This window comes from Hyperolius riggenbachi, chromosome 2 (assembly GCF_040937935.1).
Source record: "Hyperolius riggenbachi isolate aHypRig1 chromosome 2, aHypRig1.pri, whole genome shotgun sequence".
Lineage (NCBI taxonomy): Eukaryota > Metazoa > Chordata > Amphibia > Anura > Hyperoliidae > Hyperolius > Hyperolius riggenbachi.
The window spans coordinates 86,012,056-86,031,150 of NC_090647.1; the positions used below are offsets into that span (position 1 = coordinate 86,012,056).

Genomic DNA, 19,095 nt, shown 5'->3' on the forward strand with positions numbered 1-19,095 from the left:
GGTCTATTGGCTAATTTAAAAGAAAATCAGTAAGCTGTCAGCTTGTAAGCCTTTCTTCAGACTCTATTCGTGTTGACTGATAATGGTAGAACATACAATCAGAAGGAGGTAGCAAATATGAGTGTCATCCAGATACATTAATTATAAGGGCTCTTGCAAGTATTGTGTGGAATTTATGGCAAATAGATAAGACCCTTGGTGTAATTAACACCTGCATAGACTCGGGCTGACATGGAGAGTTTTCTACAGACTATCCTGTTCACTGTATTGTGCCCGGAGCCTGGAAACCGTTAACTGTATGTTACTGAGGGGGGGGGGGGGGCACTTAGAGAGGCACAGTGATTCCCATGGGGGGCCAGTGCCCCAGCATGCCCCACTGTAGCGCCGCCCTTGATAGGCAGTAGCAGTGTTAGGGAGTCTTGCCCAAGGTCTCCTCATTGAATAGGCGCTGGCTTACTGAACAGGAAGAGGCAAGATTCGAACCCTGGTCTCCAGTGTCTCCTGTATCCAGCCACTATTAGGGTCATCTAGTTTATTAGGATAACTTGAATGTGTGATTTGATTTGTATATGTGTGTTATGTAGGATAACCTGCCCTCGGTGCAAGGTCACCTTGAAGTGCTATGAGGTCTCCCTCCCTCCCTCTGCCTGTCTATCTTGTGTGTTCTCCTGTTTGTGTTTGTATGACTTTGCCAGTACCGCAGTGTTTCCATTTCCTGCATGCGCCACAAATCTCATATCAGCTGCCTGAACAATTAACTGGAATCATGTATCCAAATTTTCAATATAATTTCATAAGATGAAGACAGCTACAAAGGCCATGTAATTATATCTGAGAGGTTAGGAGCTGGAGCAAATTATGCAAATCCTTCTACTTTCAGATCGCAATATTGTGCCGTTATGTTCAGGCTTTGTATAGACTGAAGAGGCTGATTATGATTCACTAAGGTAATGTATAGTAGTTACTGTTGGCTGTTGGCAGATGAACTCTGTAGTTTATGCACTAGAATGTTATCGTCTGCGATAATTATTACGACTCATAAGTGGAGTGACTAATCCGGAGAATTATTGGACTGTTATTGATGAGGTCAGGAAGGATTTGTCACCTGCTGTGAGGATAAACTGCAGCCCTCTCAGTGGCAGGTCGATTAGGAATTGTTTGGAATTAATATAAAGTGAATGGGAAATAATTATTATTGTTGGAAAATGTGCATCTGTAATTTGATTTTTATTTTATTTTTACACTTTGATGTTCTGAAAACCTGAAGAGACAATAAACTGATGATATAAACAATTGTGTCTATAGCTCTAATCCTAAATAGAACTCCTGCAATCCCATGCCCTTATTTTGTAATGAAAACAAGTCTGAAGCTAAATTAAAAACACAAAAACAGATACTCACCTATGGAGAGGGAAGGCTCTTGATCCTAATGAACCTTCCCATTCCTCTCGCGGTCCCCGTGTTCCGTCTTTGGTCCTGTCAGGGGACGTCTTTAGTGCTGTCAGGTGACGTCTTTAGTCCTGTCAGGGGATGTTTTTAGTCCTGTCGGGATGTCTTTAGTCCTGTCAGGTGACGTCTTTAGTCCTGTCAGGTGACGTCTTTAGTCCTGTCAGGTGACGTCTTTAGTCCTGTCAGGGGATGTCTTTAGTCCTGTCAGGTGACGTCTTTAGTCCTGTCAGGTGACATCTTTAGTCCTGTCAGGGGATGTCTTTAGTCCTGTCAGGTGACGTCTTTAGTCCTGTCAGGGGATGTCTTTAGTCCTGTCAGGTGACGTCTTTAGTCCTGTCAGGGGACATCTTTAGTCCTGTCAGGGGACGTCTTTAGTCCTGTCAGGTGACGTCTTTAGTCCTGTCAGGTGACGTCTTTAGTCCTGTCAGGGGATGTCTTTAGTTCTGTCAGGTGACTCCTTTAGTCCTGTCAGGGGATGTCTTTAGTCCTGTCAAGTGACGTCTTTAGTCCTGTCAGGTGACGTCTTTAGTCCTGTCAGGGGATGTCTTTAGTCCTGTCAGGTGACGTCTTTAGTCCTGTCAGGGGATGTCTTTAGTCCTGTCAAGTGACGTCTTTAGTCCTGTCAGGTGACGTCTTTAGTCCTGTCAGGGGATGTCTTTAGTCCTGTCAGGTAGTGTTGGGCGAACATCTAGATGTTCGGGTTCGGGCCGAACAGGCCGAACATGGCCGCGATGTTCGGGTGTTCGACCCGAACTCCGAACATAATGGAAGTCAATGGGGACCCGAACTTTTGTGGTTTGTAAAGCCTCCTTACATGCTACATACCCCAAATTTACAGGGTATGTGCACCTTGGGAGTGGGTACAAGAGGAAAAAAAAAATTAGCAAAAAGAGCTTATAGTTTTTGAGAAAATCGATTTTAAAGTTTCAAAGGGAAAACTGTCTTTTAAATGCGGGAAATGTCTGTTTTCTTTGCACAGGTAACATGTTTTTTGTCGGCATGCAGTCATAAATGTAATACATATAAGAGGTTCCAGGAAAAGGGACCGGTAACGCTAACCCAGCAGCAGCACACGTGATGGAACAGGAGGAGGCGCAGGAGGAGAAGGCCACGCTTTGTGAGACACAACAACCCCGGCCTTGCATGAGGGCAAGAAGCGTGCGGATAGCATGCTTTGTACCGCCATGCAGTCATAAATGTAATAAAGATAAGAGGTTCCATAAACAAGGACCGGCAACGCTAACCCAGCAGCAGCAGCAGCAGCACACGTGATGGAACAGGAGGAGGCGCAGGAGGAGAAGGCCACGCTTTGTGAGACACAACAACCCAGGCCTTGCATGAGGACAAGAAGCGTGCGGATAGCATGCTTTGTACCGCCATGCAGTCATAAATGTAATAAAGATAAGAGGTTCCATAAACAGGGACCGGCAACGCTAACCCAGCAGCAGCAGCAGCAGCACACGTGATGGAACAGGAGGAGGCGCAGGAGGAGAAGGCCACGCTTTGTGAGACACAACAACCCAGGCCTTGCATGAGGACAAAAAGCGTGCGGATAGCATGCTTTTTACCGCCATGCATGCAGTCATAAATGTAATAAAGATAAAAGGTTCTATAAACAGGGACCGGCAACGCTAACCCAGCAGCAGCAGCACACGTGATGGAACAGGAGGAGGCGCAGGAGGAGAAGGCCACGCTTTGTGAGACACAACAACCCAGGCCTTGCATGAGGACAAGAAGCGTGCGGATAGCATGCTTTGTACCGCCATGCAGTCATAAATGTAATACAGATGAGAGGTTCAATAAACAGGGACCGGAAACGCTAAACCATCCCAGATGTTCATTGGTCATGTTACTTGGTTGGGGTCCTGGAGTGTTGCGTAGTCGTTTCCAATCCAGGATTGATTCATTTTAATTTGAGTCAGACGGTCTGCATTTTCTGTGGAGAGGCGGATACGCCGATCTGTGACGATGCCTCCGGCAGCACTGAAACAGCGTTCCGACATAACGCTGGCTGCCGGGCAAGCCAGCACCTCTATTGCGTACATTGCCAGTTCGTGCCAGGTGTCTAGCTTCATGCCCGGTTTCAGGTCCAGCGGTGCCAGCCACAAATCTGTCTGTTCCTTTATTCCCCTCCAAATTTCCTCCCCTGTGTTCTGCTTATCCCCAAGGCAGATCAGCTTCAGCAACGCTTGCTGACGCATGCCAACAGCTGTGCTGCACTGCTTCCACGATCCTACTGCTGCTGGTGCTGGGTTAGCGTTTCCGGATGAGGTACAGCTTTGAGATGCGTTGGAGGAGAAGGAGTCAGAGAGGTAGGTGCTGCTGTTGTTATCCAGTGGGAGGGACGGCGGTGCAGCTGTTTGCGGCGTGGGCAACACCCGCGCCGTAGCAGGTGAGGAATCGCTGCCAGGCTCCACAAGGTTCACCCAGTGCGCGGTAAGGGAGATGTATCGACCCTGGCCGAACGCACTCGTCCAGGTGTCAGTGGTGAGGTGAACCTTGCAGGCAACGGCATTCTTCAAGCTTCGGGTTATTTAGCTGACCACGTGCTCATGCAACTCAGGCACTGCAGAGCGCGCAAAGTGGTAGCGGCTGGGAACCACGTAACGTGGGATGGCCACTGACATCATGCCCTTGAAGCTGTTTGTCTCCACCACTCAATATGGCAGCATTTCGCAGGCCAGAACCTTGGCTATGCTGGCTGGCTGTTACTGCCACGGCCCGGGGGTCATTTGCTGGCAATTTCCTCTTGCGCTCAAACATCTCAGAGACAGACAACTCAACCGTAGGGCTGCACACCGAAGGGCTGTTGGTTGTTGTGTTTGATGAACACTGGGAGACCTCAAGAGCACTAGTCCGGAAAGTGACAGTGTCAGCATCGTCTGATGTTTGTGAATGTTGTGAACCACGCAATGGCTGGACTACTGCTGCTGCTGAGGCGGGTCTGGTGGTGAGTCTGGTGAACCCAAGGGAGGCAGTGTTGCTGGTGGTACCCTGTCCTGCCGCGTTTGCCCACAGTGTGGGATGTTTGGATAGAATGTGGCGGCTCATGCTGGTGGTGGAGAGGTTGTTAATACTTTTCCCCCTGCTCAGGCGGGTCTTGCACACCTTGCAAATCGCCATGGTAACATCCTCAGTGCAGTCTTCAAAGAAAGCCCAGACTTTGGAGCACCTGCCTTGCTGGCGATTTCTGTTTGCGCCTCTTTTGCCTCTCACTTGAACCATGCTTGCGGTGCCTGAAATTGCGCGCCGCCTACCTTGTGGCACAAGGCGAACTCGTGCAGCAGTGGGTTCCTCAACAGACTCATCTGTGCTGCTGCTACGACGGCGATGTTCTCGTTCACAAACAAAATCTGGGTCTATGTCCACATTGTCCATACCCTCCTCTTCCATCTCCTCAAACTCGTCATATGTCATTGTGGGGGGCCGCCGCCGTGGAGTAGAGCTCCCCAGAACAACCTCTGCGCAGCTCACTCCAACGTCGTCTGGTTATCTGGCAGTTGTGTGCGTGGTGTCGCTGCCGGTTGTGTCAGCTTTGTGCCCACTGGCTCCTTGTAACTGGCTGAGGACTCGGACCTCGTGCGTGATGTGCTGGTGCTGCTTAACCCACTGCTGGACGCTTGAGAGGTCATCCAAGTAATTATCTGGTCCTGTTCTTTTGGATCTGTGAGGGTTGTTGTCCTGGACAACATGGGCGGTATTGAGTGGGTTTTCTTGGGTGCTCCCCTGTGGCCTGTACGTGAACCGTCAGGGGAAACACCTCTTCCCTTGCCCCTCCCTCTTTCACCGGATTTCTTCCTCATTTCACTTATCCTTAAAGTACACGCTGACTGGCAGCAGTACAGTGGCAGTACAGAAATGCTATACAGTGGTGGGTGAGCGGTGTACCACTTTTGTCAGCAGCGACACAGAGCACAATGCTATACAGTGGCAGGGGAGCGGTGTACTACTGTTCCCAGCAGACACAGAGTGGAAGTAAACACAATGCTATATAGTGTGGCTGAGCCGTGTACACAGAGTGGCATTAAACACAATGCTATATAGTCTGCTATATAGTCACCCCGAACAGGGTGATGTTCTGCAGAACCCGAACAGTGGCAAACACTGTTCGCCCAACACTACTGGGAGGGAACGCAGATTTTAGTACCTAAACACACGATACAACATGTTTTCCGGGGTCAGACTCTGAGGCACATACAGATGGTCCCGATCATCATCCTCATCATACAACTCTTCTCCTGAGTCTGAACCACCCACCACCTCTGCCACCCCAACATCCCCAGACACAGACCCCTCATCGTCCTCAACATTAACTTGGGATGCTGGCCTGAGCCAGACCTCCTCCTCCACATCAGGCCCCATCATCTCCTCAATGGCAGCCCTCATTAATCGCTCTGGCGCCGGACCGATGGACACAACGTTCTCCTCCGGGGAGGGCTGCTGCTGACCACTGGCTGCTGGGGTGGATGTTATAGCTTGCGTGGGGCGTTGGCTGTTGCTGTTGTTGGGAGTGCTGCTCACAGCGGAGGTCTCTGGGGAACTCATGTTGAGCTCATATAGTGGTTGACGGTGAGTGGAGTATTACTGATCCCAGCAATATACACACTGACTGGCAGAGTACGCAATGCTATATAGTGTGGCTGAGCGGTGTACACAGAGTGGCAGTAAACACAATGCCATATAGTCTGGCTGAGCGAGCGGTGTACTACTGTTCCCAGCAGAATCAGAGTGGCAGTAAACAATGGTATATAGTCTGGCTGAGCAGTGTACACAGAGTGTCAGTAAACAATGGTATATAGTCTGGCTGAGCGGTGTACACAGAGTGTCAGTAAACAATGGTATATAGTCTGGCTGAGCGGTGTACACAGAGTGTCAGTAAACAATGGTATATAGTCTGGCTGAGCGGTGTACACAGAGTGTCAGTAAACAATGGTATATAGTCTGGCTGAGCGGTGTACACAGAGTGTCAGTAAACAATGGTATATAGTCTGGCTGAGCGGTGTACAGAGAGTGTCAGTAAACAATGCAATATAGTCTGGCTGAGAGGTGTACACAGAGTGTCAGTAAACAATGGTATATAGTCTGGCTGAGCGGTGTACACAGAGTGTCAGTAAACAATGGTATATAGTCTGGCTGAGCGGTGTACACAGAGTGTCAGTAAACAATGGTATATAGTCTGGCTGAGCGGTGTACACAGAGTGTCAGTAAACAATGGTATATAGTCTGGCTGAGCGGTGTACACAGAGTGTCAGTAAACAATGGTATATAGTCTGGCTGAGCGGTGTACACAGAGTGTCAGTAAACAATGGTATATAGTCTGGCTGAGCGGTGTACACAGAGTGTCAGTAAACAATGGTATATAGTCTGGCTGAGCGGTGTACACAGAGTGTCAGTAAACAATGGTATATAGTCTGGCTGAGCGGTGTACACAGAGTGTCAGTAAACAATGCAATATAGTCTGGCTGAGAGGTGTACACAGAGTGTCAGTAAACAATGGTATATAGTCTGGCTGAGCGGTGTACACAGAGTGTCAGTAAACAATGGTATATAGTCTGGCTGAGCGGTGTACACAGAGTGTCAGTAAACAATGGTATATAGTCTGGCTGAGCGGTGTACACAGAGTGTCAGTAAACAATGGTATATAGTCTGGCTGAGCGGTGTACACAGAGTGTCAGTAAACAACGGTATATAGTCTGGCTGAGCGGTGTACACAGAGTGGCAGTAAACACAATGCTATATATAGCGTGGCTGAGCGAGGTGCACAGTGGCAGTACACACAATGCTATATTAGTCAGGCTAAGCCGTGTACACAGAGTGTCAGAAAACACAATGCTATATATAGCGTGGCTGAGCGAGGTGCACAGTGGCAGTGCACACAATGCTATATATAGCGTGGCTGAGCGAGGTGCACAGTGGCAGTACACACAATGCTATATTAGTCAGGCTAGCCTAAGCCGTGTACACAGAGTGTCAGAAAACACAATGCTATATATATAGCGTGGCTGAGCGAGGTGCACAGTGGCAGTACACACAATGCTATATATAGCGTGGCTGAGCGAGGTGCACAGTGGCAGTACACACAATGCTATATATAGCGTGGCTGAGCGAGGTGCACAGTGGCAGTACACACAATGCTATATTAGTCAGGCTAGCCTAAGCCGTGTACACAGAGTGTCAGAAAACACAATGCTATATATATAGCGTGGCTGAGCGAGGTGCACAGTGGCAGTACACACAATGCTATATATAGCGTGGCTGAACGAGGTGCACAGTGGCAGTACACACAATGCTATATATAGCGTGGCTGAGCGAGGTGCACAGTGGCAGTACACACAATGCTATATATAGCGTGGCTGAGCGAGGTGCACAGTGGCAGTACACACAATGCTATATATAGCGTGGCTGAGCGAGGTGCACAGTGGCAGTACACACAATGCTATATATAGCGTGGCTGAGCGAGGTGCACAGTGGCAGTACACACAATGCTATATTAGTCAGGCTAGCCTAAGCCGTGTACACAGAGTGTCAGAAAACACAATGCTATATATATAGCGTGGCTGAGCGAGGTACACAGTGGCAGTACACACAATGCTATATATAGCGTGGCTGAGCGAGGTGCACAGTGGCAGTACACACAATGCTATATATAGCGTGGCTGAGCGAGGTGCACAGTGACAGTACACACAATGCTATATTAGTCAGGCTAGCCTAAGCCGTGTACACAGAGTGTCAGAAAACACAATGCTATATATATAGCGTGGCTGAGCGAGGTGCACAGTGGCAGTACACACAATGCTATATATAGCGTGGCTGAACGAGGTGCACAGTGGCAGTACACACAATGCTATATATAGCGTGGCTGAGCGAGGTGCACAGTGGCAGTACACACAATGCTATATATAGCGTGGCTGAGCGAGGTGCACAGTGGCAGTACACACAATGCTATATATAGCGTGGCTGAGCGAGGTGCACAGTGGCAGTACACACAATGCTATATATAGCGTGGCTGAGCGAGGTGCACAGTGGCAGTACACACAATGCTATATTAGTCAGACTAGCCTAAGCCGTGTACACAGAGTGTCAGAAAACACAATGCTATATATATAGCGTGGCTGAGCGAGGTACACAGTGGCAGTAAACAATGCTATATATAGTGTGGCTGAGCGAGCGGTGTACTACTGTTCCCAGCAGCGACACACAATGACTGGGGGGGACCCTGGCTAGCGTGGCTGGAGAGCGAACTACCCTGCCTGCCTACCCAAAGCTAAACCCACAGACAAATGGCGGAGATATGACGTGGTTCGGGTATTTATTTACCCGAACCACGTGACCGTTCGGCCAATCAGAGCGCGTTCGGGCCCAAACCACGTGACCCGTTCGGCCAATCACAGCGCTAGCCGAACGTTCGGGGAACGTTCGGCCATGCGCTCTTAGTTCGGCCATGTGGCCGAACGGTTTGGCCGAACACCGTCAGGTGTTCGGCCGAACTCGAACATCACCCGAACAGGGTGATGTTCTGCAGAACCCGAACAGTGGCGAACACTGTTCGCCCAACACTACTGTCAGGCGACATCTTAAGTACTGTCAGGTGACGTCTAGTCCTGTCAGGTAACGTCTTTAGTCCTGTCAGGTGACGTCTTTTGTCCTGTCAGGTGACGTCTTTAGTCTTGTCAGGCGACATGTTTAGTCCTGTCAGGTGACGTCTTTAGTCCTGTCAGGTGACGTCTTTAGTCCTGTCAGGTGACATCTTTAGTCTTGTCAGGCGACATGTTTAGTCCTGTCAGGTGACGTCTTTAGTCCTGTCAGGTGACATCTTTAGTCTTGTCAGGCGACATGTTTAGTCCTGTCAGGTGACGTCTTTAGTCCTGTCAGGTGACGTCTTTAGTCCTGTCAGGTGACATCTTTAGTCTTGTCAGGCGACATGTTTAGTCCTGTCAGGTGACGTCTTTAGTCTTGTCAGGTGACATGTTTAGTCCTGTCAGGTGACGTCTTTAGTCCTGTCAGGTGACGTCTTTAGTCTTGTCAGGTGACATCTTTAGTCTTGTCAGGCGACATGTTTAGTCCTGTCAGGTGACGTCTTTAGTCTTGTCAGGCGACATGTTTAGTCTTGTCAGGTGACGTCTTTAGTCCTGTCAGGTGACATCTTTAGTCTTGTCAGGCGATATGTTTAGTCCTGTCAGGTGACGTCTTTAGTCTTGTCAGGTGATATGTTTAGTCCTGTCAGGTGACGTCTTTAGTCCTGTCAGGTGACGTTTTTAGTCTTACCTGGTGACATCTTTAGTCTTGTCAGGCGACATCTTTAGTCCTGTCAGGTGACGTCTTTAGTCTTGTCAGGCGACATGTTTAGTCCTGTTAGGTGACGTTTTTAGTCCTGTCAGGTGACGTCTTTAGTCCTGTCAGGTGACATCTTTAGTCTTGTCAGGCGATATGTTTAGTCCTGTCAGGTGACGTCTTTAGTCTTGTCAGGTGACATCTTTAGTCCTGTCAGGCAACATCTTTAGTCCTGTCAGGTGACGTCTAGTCCCGTCAGGCAACATCTTAAGCTTTTAATCTTTAAAAAGCATAGTTTTTTCATACATGATGCTCCATTCCGACGCTGCCGATTTATCACAGCCTCTGCAAACTTGCAGTCCGTTCAGCAGAAGGTGCCAAACAGATCAGTTCTAACAGAGCAATGTGATAAATCCTATTGATTAACATAGGATCCGTTCAGCTCCGTTAGGAACCGGTCTGTTTAGTTCCGATAAATGAATTGTTCCTAGTGCCAATGTGAAACGGCTTAAGTCCTGTCAGATGACATCTCTACTGAATGTTCGGTTACTTAGCTCTCCGAATCCAGTACAAAATACTCCTAGTTAATCAGCCTACTCTAAATATTACTGGGAAGGCAGGGATACATATCAGTATACAAATATATAATACCGGTATATATTATTCCCTTGCCTCTGTCTCTGACTGTAGATCCCCAGAACTAAAATCTAACAAGGCCAAAATAACCAAATTCAATTTTATGTGATTCAAAAGCTGGGTGGGGGTTTACAGTATCCAGCAAGGGAGCTTCTTGCCTAAAATATATCGGTCACACTGCTACAGCCTTTACCAAGTGCGCACAGCACATATTTAATAGATTTTCCACTTGCTGTCTGTATCTATAGATGGTCTCATTTATCCAGGTCATGCTATATTTGCTGGAAAGAAGTACAATTCAGCTAGACTGCTTAAAACCTCAGTTCAACTACTGCTTTTATGCACGCGTACTGTAGCTATTATCACCTGTAATGCATTTAACATTTTTATTTAGGAAGTGATTGGTTTTGCATAGCGTCATACATGTTATACAAGCAATGGATGCATTGTGTTTATAATGCAAGTTATGCCAACTATGTAACATGCTTTATGTAAAGTGCCCAGTAAACTTTACGTTCACACGTACATTTTACTAGTCTCAGTGCGTTCGGTTCTTCGAATTTGGAATCTCATTAATACATTATTCTGATCAGAACCTGCATTTAGACAGTGGCAGGGGGTGTATACTCACGCTTGTCTCCGCCTCTGGCCGCTGCACTTCCAACGTTCCAACTCTCTGATACTTCCTCCTTTAAAGCCGGAGGATGGAAATATTGGAATAACGTGAAACGCAATGTGTAGCCTCTAATAAGCATTGAACTGTATGGATAGTTTACATTAAAAAAATCACTTCAAGTACACTTTAAAGCCTAGGTTCTCAACATGTGGTACGCGTACCCCAGGGGGTACTTCTGTTGGTTCCAGGGGGTACTCAGGCTTGATATACTTAACCAAGAATAACAAATTTAGAGATTTAGAAAATTATAATTCTTATTTAAACAACACCAAATTAGTATTTTAGCTAATTAAAAGCAATAATAAATGCTTGCACATTGTTTAGAACCAATTATCATGTACTACGATTAAATATATATTTGTCAAGGGGTACTTGTGATCATGTTTGCTATGCTAGGGGGTACTCGATGAGTACAGGGTTTTAAAAGGGGTACACACTAATAAAATGTTGAGAAACACTGCTTTAAAGGACCACTATCATGAAAATTTTTAACATTTAAAATGCATGTATATAAAATGTACATCTGTTCCTGAGTGAAAGGCACTATAAAAGTATTTTTTTTTCTATGTTGCTGTCCCTTCCAATAGGTTATAAAAATCTGACATCCAAGTTTTGGACTAGTTTATCTTCTCCAGGGGGGATACTCAGGGTTTTCATTCTTTTCAAAAGATGGAGTAGAGAAGCTAACTGGGATCTTTGTCTAAATACTTTCCATAGCATGATTTTGTACAGAATGAAGGAAATAACGTGAAGGCCCCATGAGGAGATGGACTAGTCCAAAGCCAGTCAGATCTGTCAGATTTGTAGCGCCTACTGTGAACCACAGCAACATAGCATAAGTTATGTATAGTGCATTTTACTGTGGGTGATATGTACTTCTTAAAAGTATACATACGCATGTATATACATTTTACAATTTTTGCGAAAGTGGTCCTTTAATCAGTCTGCTTAAAGAGAAACTGTAACCGAGGATTGAACTTCATCCTAATCAGTAGCTGATACCCCACTTCCCATGAGAAATCTATTCCTTTTCTCAAACGGATCATTAGGGGGCTCTGTATGGCTGATATTGTATTGAAACCCCATCCACAGTGTGCTGACATCACACTGTGGGAGCCTTGTTGCAGTGTGGGAAATAACAGCTGTTTCCAACTGCCAAAAAAAACAGCATCTCCTCATCTCATCTGCCAGCAGTAAAGATGTCGCCATGTGATAAATGTCAGGATGTAAATCGGGGAGAGGAAAGATTTTACAATGTGCAATCACCGACTGAACTATTTATAAATAATTATTGTAAAAAATAAGCACTGTTTTTCCATTACCTTATTTTCAATGGAAGTGTTTAAAGTGTTCTCAGACTGCCTGCCTTTTATACCACATACAGTGGCGTAGCTAAGAAGCAATGGGCGCCAGTGCGAGTTTTATATGGGCTCCCCTAAGCACTCTATACATAACAATTGATACGACGCACCAAAACCTGCCAAGGACATCCACAGTGTCAGAGGTGCAAGAAGGGGATGGGAAGCAGTTACAGTAGGTAATGATTGCTACTATTCAAGGCATGTATAGAAGTGATTATTATGAGCACAGGACCAATAGAGAGCTAATACTGCGGTTGAGGGAGGGCCCTACAGGGCCCCTCTGGCCCAAGGGCCCCAGTGTTCGAGACTCCTGCAACCCTCTATTGCTACGCCACTGACCACATAGATCGTACAGTCAAGATTGCACGGTATATGGCCAGCTTTACGTTATTTCTACAATGTGTAAGTATGTGTATGGCATTCCTATATTGTCATTCAGTAGCTTTGATTTGATCATAAAGTTGTAAAGCCTTTGAACTGTCATTTTATTTCCTTGTGTGAAAGTGCTGGTCTATGAAAAGTGGACAACTGGAGCAAAACATGAGAAGCTGGCCTCTGTCACCAATACGGGCAGCACAGTGGCGTAGTGGTTAGCGCTCTCGCCTTGCAGCAATGGGGCCCCGGTTCGAAACCCAGCCAGGTCAACATCTGCAAGGAGTTTGTATGTTCTCCCCGTGTCTGTGTGGGTTTCCTCCGGGCACTCTGACTTCCTCCCACATCCCAAAAACATACAGATAATTTAATTGGCTTCCCACTAGGCTATGATACATACGCTACACAGTATAGACATATGACTATGGTAGGGATTAGACTGTAAGCCCCTCTGAGGGACAGTTAGTGACAAGACAATATATACTCTGTACAGTGCTGCGTAATATGTCGGTGCTATATAAATACTAAAATAAATAACATACAAATCTTCCTTCTGTTACACTAATAAAAGCTGAGATGCGGTTCTAGTCACAATGGGGCATTTGGGGAAAGATTGACCTGACCCGGCGCATCCTATTCTGTAATAACGCGCCAGGCCGCTGGGAATAGGCCTCCCTGTGACATGAAGATGAGAGTGCACAGCTTAGTAGAGACAGGGGCCTAACTATAAGGGAGCCCAGATCTGGGAGGAGTACCAACTACTAACCTTCCCTCCCTCTGATACAGGGAACTACACTTCACAACTTCACATCAGCTGTTTTGTAGCTATCGTGTTATGGGTGTGAAGATCATGATCGCCACACTTGTTAAATAACCCTTCTGAGACTGGTCCCAATGCCATGAAGGGCACCAAGGGGAGGCAAGGGAAGGGATGTGAACCTTCAAAGTTTTGCTGGGGGGGGGTGGGGGGGGCATGAATTGTAGTTACACCACTGAATGGAGGAACGTGCCCACCAGATCAGGTGGGTTGCAATGCTAACAAAAACTCTGCAGGGGCCCATGGACAAAATGTAAGAGTTGATGGCAGACTGGGGGAGGTCAGCAGTGGCAATTGCTCAATTTTCCCCTATGGAAGCACCTTCCCTGACCAAAAAAAGGTGGAAAGTGATTGCTTCTTATGGGCAAAAGAGTTACTTGTGCTTTGGTTTCGAGTTATACTTCATATATCTGCTCAACTGTAGCCTTGTACACCCATAAACAGACCGCTATGGTAATGTCTCGTCTCTATGTAGATGTTAGGCTGCATTTTAGTCCTATGAAACAAACCATCTCACTGCTTTCCTTGCTGGCCTTGGACTCTTGTTAGCGGTGTGCCGGGACTGAGAAGCGGATGTGTCTGTGCCAGCGTCACCGAGATAAGCTATGCAGACATCAGATTGCTCGTTATTGATTATTTGCATAATTCAGAGTGATGATAGCTATAACTTAATTCATTTGATGTTGGGTTACAGGTGTTTACACTGCCTGCTATATAAACATGATTTCAGCTTCCAGATACCTTCATTACAATCTTGTTTCCTAATTTTCAGCTTAATACTATTAAGATGCCCACACACTCGTCAGATTGGCAGCAGATGGATAAGAAATGCATCTGATGATCTATCTGATGCGTTTTTAGAACATTTTTTACCAGGATAGAATTCCAATAGATTTCAGTTTGAAATCTATTGAAATTCGATCTGATGGCATTTTTTTGCCATCAGATTTCCATTAAAGGGATACTGTAGGGGGGTCGGGGGAAAATGAGTTGAACTTACCCGGGGCTTCTAATGGTCCCCCGCAGACATCCTGTGTTGGCGCAGCCACTCACCGATGCTCCGGCCCCTTCACCAGTTCACTTCTGGAATTTCTGACTTCAAAGTCAGAAAACCACTGCGCCTGCACCGTGTCCTCACTCCCGCTGATGTCACCAGGAGTGTACTGCGCAGCCACAGACCATACTGGGCCTGCGCTGTGCGCTCTTGGTGACATCAGCGGGATCGAGGACATGGCAACGCAGGCGCAGTGGTTTCAGACTTTAAAGTCTGAAATTCCAGAAGTGAACCGGAGGCGGGGCCGGAGCATCGGTGAGTGGCTGCGCCAACACAGGATGTCTGCGGGGGACCGTTAGAAGCCCCGGGTAAGTTCAACTAATTTTTCCCCTGACCCCCCTACAGTATCCCTTTAAGGCCAATGCAAACTGATAAGCAATCTCATCAGATCGACCTAAATTTTCCATCCTGCAAGTTCGATGGAAATCCATCGAAATCGACCGTCGATCGGTCGATTGGCCAACCGATTTGCAGTCGATCGATCGATCGATCGGGATCGATCGGTCGGCCAGAAAATCGGCTGAGTGTATGGGCTTCTTAAGTCTTGACATTGATGTCCATTTCCAGTTCCTATTACAGCAGCAGCTGTTTTAATCGAAAGCCGAGAATAATAGTCAAGCAAAGCTTTAGTGAAAGATTGTAGTTTAGGGTGGGAAAAAATCAAGACATTGCAAAGTGAGAAGTTAAAAAATAGAACATAGATGAAGAAATGATCTATTCATTCATGCTGTTTGATCCACTGTGAGCTTGCAGGTCATCCTCTTTACTGCTGGTAGGCATGAAGAAAGGAAAAAAAACAGCATCAACTGCCCCTCTCTATAAGCATACCTACTAATAATGTGATATCTATTTATCTATCTATCTATATTATACAGTAAATCTCCGTTATCCAGAATTCTCAAGCAACCCCAAAAAAATTCCTGGCCTCGCCGGATGCATTTACTACACTTCTTTATTCAGTAATAAAACTCTGTCTTTTTTTGGCTAAAGTTCCTCTTTAAGGGTTACAGTAAAGCATACTTTTCATTGAACGGTATGCTTCACTGTATGCGGTGCAACGTGGAGGTAAGGTGCATTGCTGGTTTCCCGATTTGTTGCTTTCCAGCTGTTAGAGGGAATGCAACACATTGGTCACTGTGAACATGGCCTAAGGGTTACATTATAATGCCATGTTTAGCAGTTTTCCTATAATTTTCATACGTCACCTTGTGTATGCTGCTGTGTGTCACACCAGTATTTTGTTTTGTTCTGTTTTTTTTCCTTTTTTTTATATAATTGCAGGCTGTCCTTCAGAAGCTAAGCCCTTGTGACTCTGAAGCCATACACATTGACTATTTTCCCTTGACATATCCAGATCAAGTTCAAGTGAATTAAACAAATTAAGCTGATTGGTTACTGTATTTGACATGAAAACAGGCAGAGTGGAAATCTCTCCTTTTATTGCACCTGGTCCATGTGTGATGGGAACCTTCAACCTGCAGCAACATTAGTTTAATGATTCAGAGACTCTGACTCTGTAATTTTCATCTTAAAGGCAATCCAAATGCAAACACTCCAGCACAGAGCACTGAGTGACTCATTGCAGATTTACACACATTCCAACACTATAAATTACATTCATTTTCTGCACACCAATTTGCCAAATGCTGTTGCTGTCTGCATAAGCAAATGATGCAGCCAGACACTCCTGAGTCCCCAGTGCAGCTGGTCTCCATAGCAGGCTCACTAGAGCTAGGTCTGTGGCAGTGAGTGCTGCGCACCGATCTAGCTGTGCGTATTGTGTAAAACTGCTTACGATTTAGTTCATGTGGCCACACACAGTACAATTTCTTTAAAGAGTAACTGCAGTGAAAATAACATAATTAAAATTGCTTACCGCATCTTTTACAATATTTATTTATAGATTAGTCAGTGTTTGCCTATTGTAAAATCTTTTCTCTCCCTAATTTACATTCTGAAATTTATCACTGGTGGTGACATCTTTAGTCCTGCCAGGTGATCTGTACAGAATGTTTGATACTGAGAGTTCTATGCTCAGAGGGAGATATTGCTTGCTTAGCACTTCGAAAATTGCATTATTTCCCACAATGCAACGAGGTTCACTGACAGCAAATTGTCAGGACCTTGGTCAAGACATCACACTCTGGGAGTTGTTTTCTAATAATATCAGCCATACAGACCCCCCTGATTCAAGAAAAGGTAAATATTTCTCATGGGAAAGGGGGTATCAGCTACTGATTAAAGTTCAATCCTTGGTTAAAGTTCCTCTTTACATTTCTTTTCAATTAGGGAATTACAATAAATGTATCTGAATCATTGTAACGTTTACAAAAATCTGACCACTGTACCACACGTGTGTTTAATTTTTCCCAATTATTAATAAAAAGATTGAAAACTCTGAAAAATTGCTTGAGTTTATATATTAATAAACTGACAATCGACTCTACACCATTCAATTTTCATAAAAATTAATCAGAAAAATCCACCCCTCCTGATCGACTTATAGTGAAAAAACTGGAAATTCTATAGGATTTTGCGCTTGAATGACATTTTATTTTCAATTTTTCAGGACAACCTATTGTTTTTAACAAATTGCCGTAAAATTGGATTATCTTTTTGTATCGTGTGTGGCCACCTGAAAGCAAATTCCAAATTCAATCAGTTCTTTCCTCCAACACCCAATAATCAACTTATTAAAAAATCAAATATTAAAAAATCAAAATCAAAATAAGGTTTTGAGGGTCAAACCTGCCGTTTAAGCCACCAGCAAACAAGAAAATACTCAGAATAGTTTTGGTACCTTTTCGTTTGCTGAGTAGGGAAAACATATTTTTGATGAAAAATGATCTCCTTGGAGAAAACTTCAGAGAAAAATTGAATTAAACAGGGCCCTATGTCCATTGTGTTAAATAATAATAATCCAAACATTAGTATAGTGCTTCTCTCCTGTTGGACTCAAAGTGCTCGAGAGCTGCAGCCACTAATGGCACGCTCAAGGGCCCCCCTGCAGTGTTAGGGAGTCTTGCCCAAGAACTTCTTACTGAATAGATACTGACCCTAGCCAAGTACTGACCCTAGCCAGGATTCGAACCCTCGTCTCCCATGTCAAAGGCTGAGCCCCTAACCAGTACACTATCCAGCGTTGCATCGCAGTGCCCAATATCATTACATCACACAACGCAATGCAATGATACACTTATGGGGCCATCACATTTATTGCAGTGCGGGGGGATTATGCGTGCATTGCATTTACAGGGTAATTTGCAAGTTTACAGAGGTAGTGAGGCATGCTTTGAATAGTACTGTATGCTTCACTGTATGCATCTCATGATCTCAACACATTTCTAGTATTCAATGCGACATTTCTGCAGCATAGAGCTGTCCTGGTCCTTTCTTCGTGCCCTCGGTCCACCGCTTTCACACCGTTGAAACTCCACACCTTTGGGATTCCACAGAAAGCTTTTGAAGCATTGGTGTCCCTGAGAGCTTCTGAAGATGGGTGGCTCCATACTGTGCATGCGTGAACAGACAAAGTTGCACATGCGCCATACAGACCCGCTCGTCTTCAGAAGCACACAGAGATACAAGTACCGCCAAAGCTTTTCTGAGAATTCCCAAAGGTTTATTCGACTAGTTGGTCACCTAACTTCAACATGGGGAGACAGCGGTGCACCAAAGGCATGGAGAGAGGACCGGGAAGGCTCTATAGCATACCTGTCAAACTCCGCCCAACGGGCCAAATCTGGCCCTCAGAGCCATTCAATTTGGCCTTCAAGTGGTTTCCCCACTTGAGTTGGGCCCACTCTAGGACACCAGGGAAGTCATATTAGAGGTGAAGCCCTGGGACACCTGGGAAGCCATATGGGGGAGGAGGGGGAAAGCACTAAACACCAAGGAACTGTATAGGGGGGCCACCTGGGAACTTTATAAGGCAGGACGGTGGCCAGTAGACATTGAGGTTGGCCCATGACTTGGTCCCAGTGTACAATTTTGGCCGTCACCCCTGCTCTATAGGATCCAGAGCCTTCGCACTCCATAGGTGACGATCTAACTTTTATGCAATGCTCAAAAGTAACAACAGGAATACTATATTTATTTACACCACATGAACCTGTGTCACACACCGCTAGGATTGCACGATGATAGGTGGTCTTTGTTTTAGGCAATCCCCACCTAGAAATCGAGGAGCTTACAGAGTGAAAACATGGATATATCTTACAATCCTCCAGATATGGATTATAACAGCAGTATAGAAACATACTAAAAATGACAACTTTTTTTTTTAAATCAATACAGGGAAAAGCAATAATTGTCAAGCAGCTGTTTAAAACACCAGGTGACTTTCAGCTAAAACAAGAAAAAAATGAATGTCTATATGATTAGCTTGCATGAAATATTGGTGCATAACAACAAAATCGCCATAGGCAGTTATTGTGTTGGCAATGACTAAAGGGAACAC

The 19,095-nt window shown here is 45.6% G+C and overlaps 1 protein-coding gene across 8 annotated transcripts in view; it reads left to right on the plus strand.

The window, feature by feature from the left end:
- The window catches only part of MTUS2 (microtubule associated scaffold protein 2), a 737,980-nt gene that overhangs the window by 90,737 nt on the left and 628,148 nt on the right, over positions 1 to 19,095 (plus strand). The gene's annotated exons all lie outside the window — the stretch shown is intronic.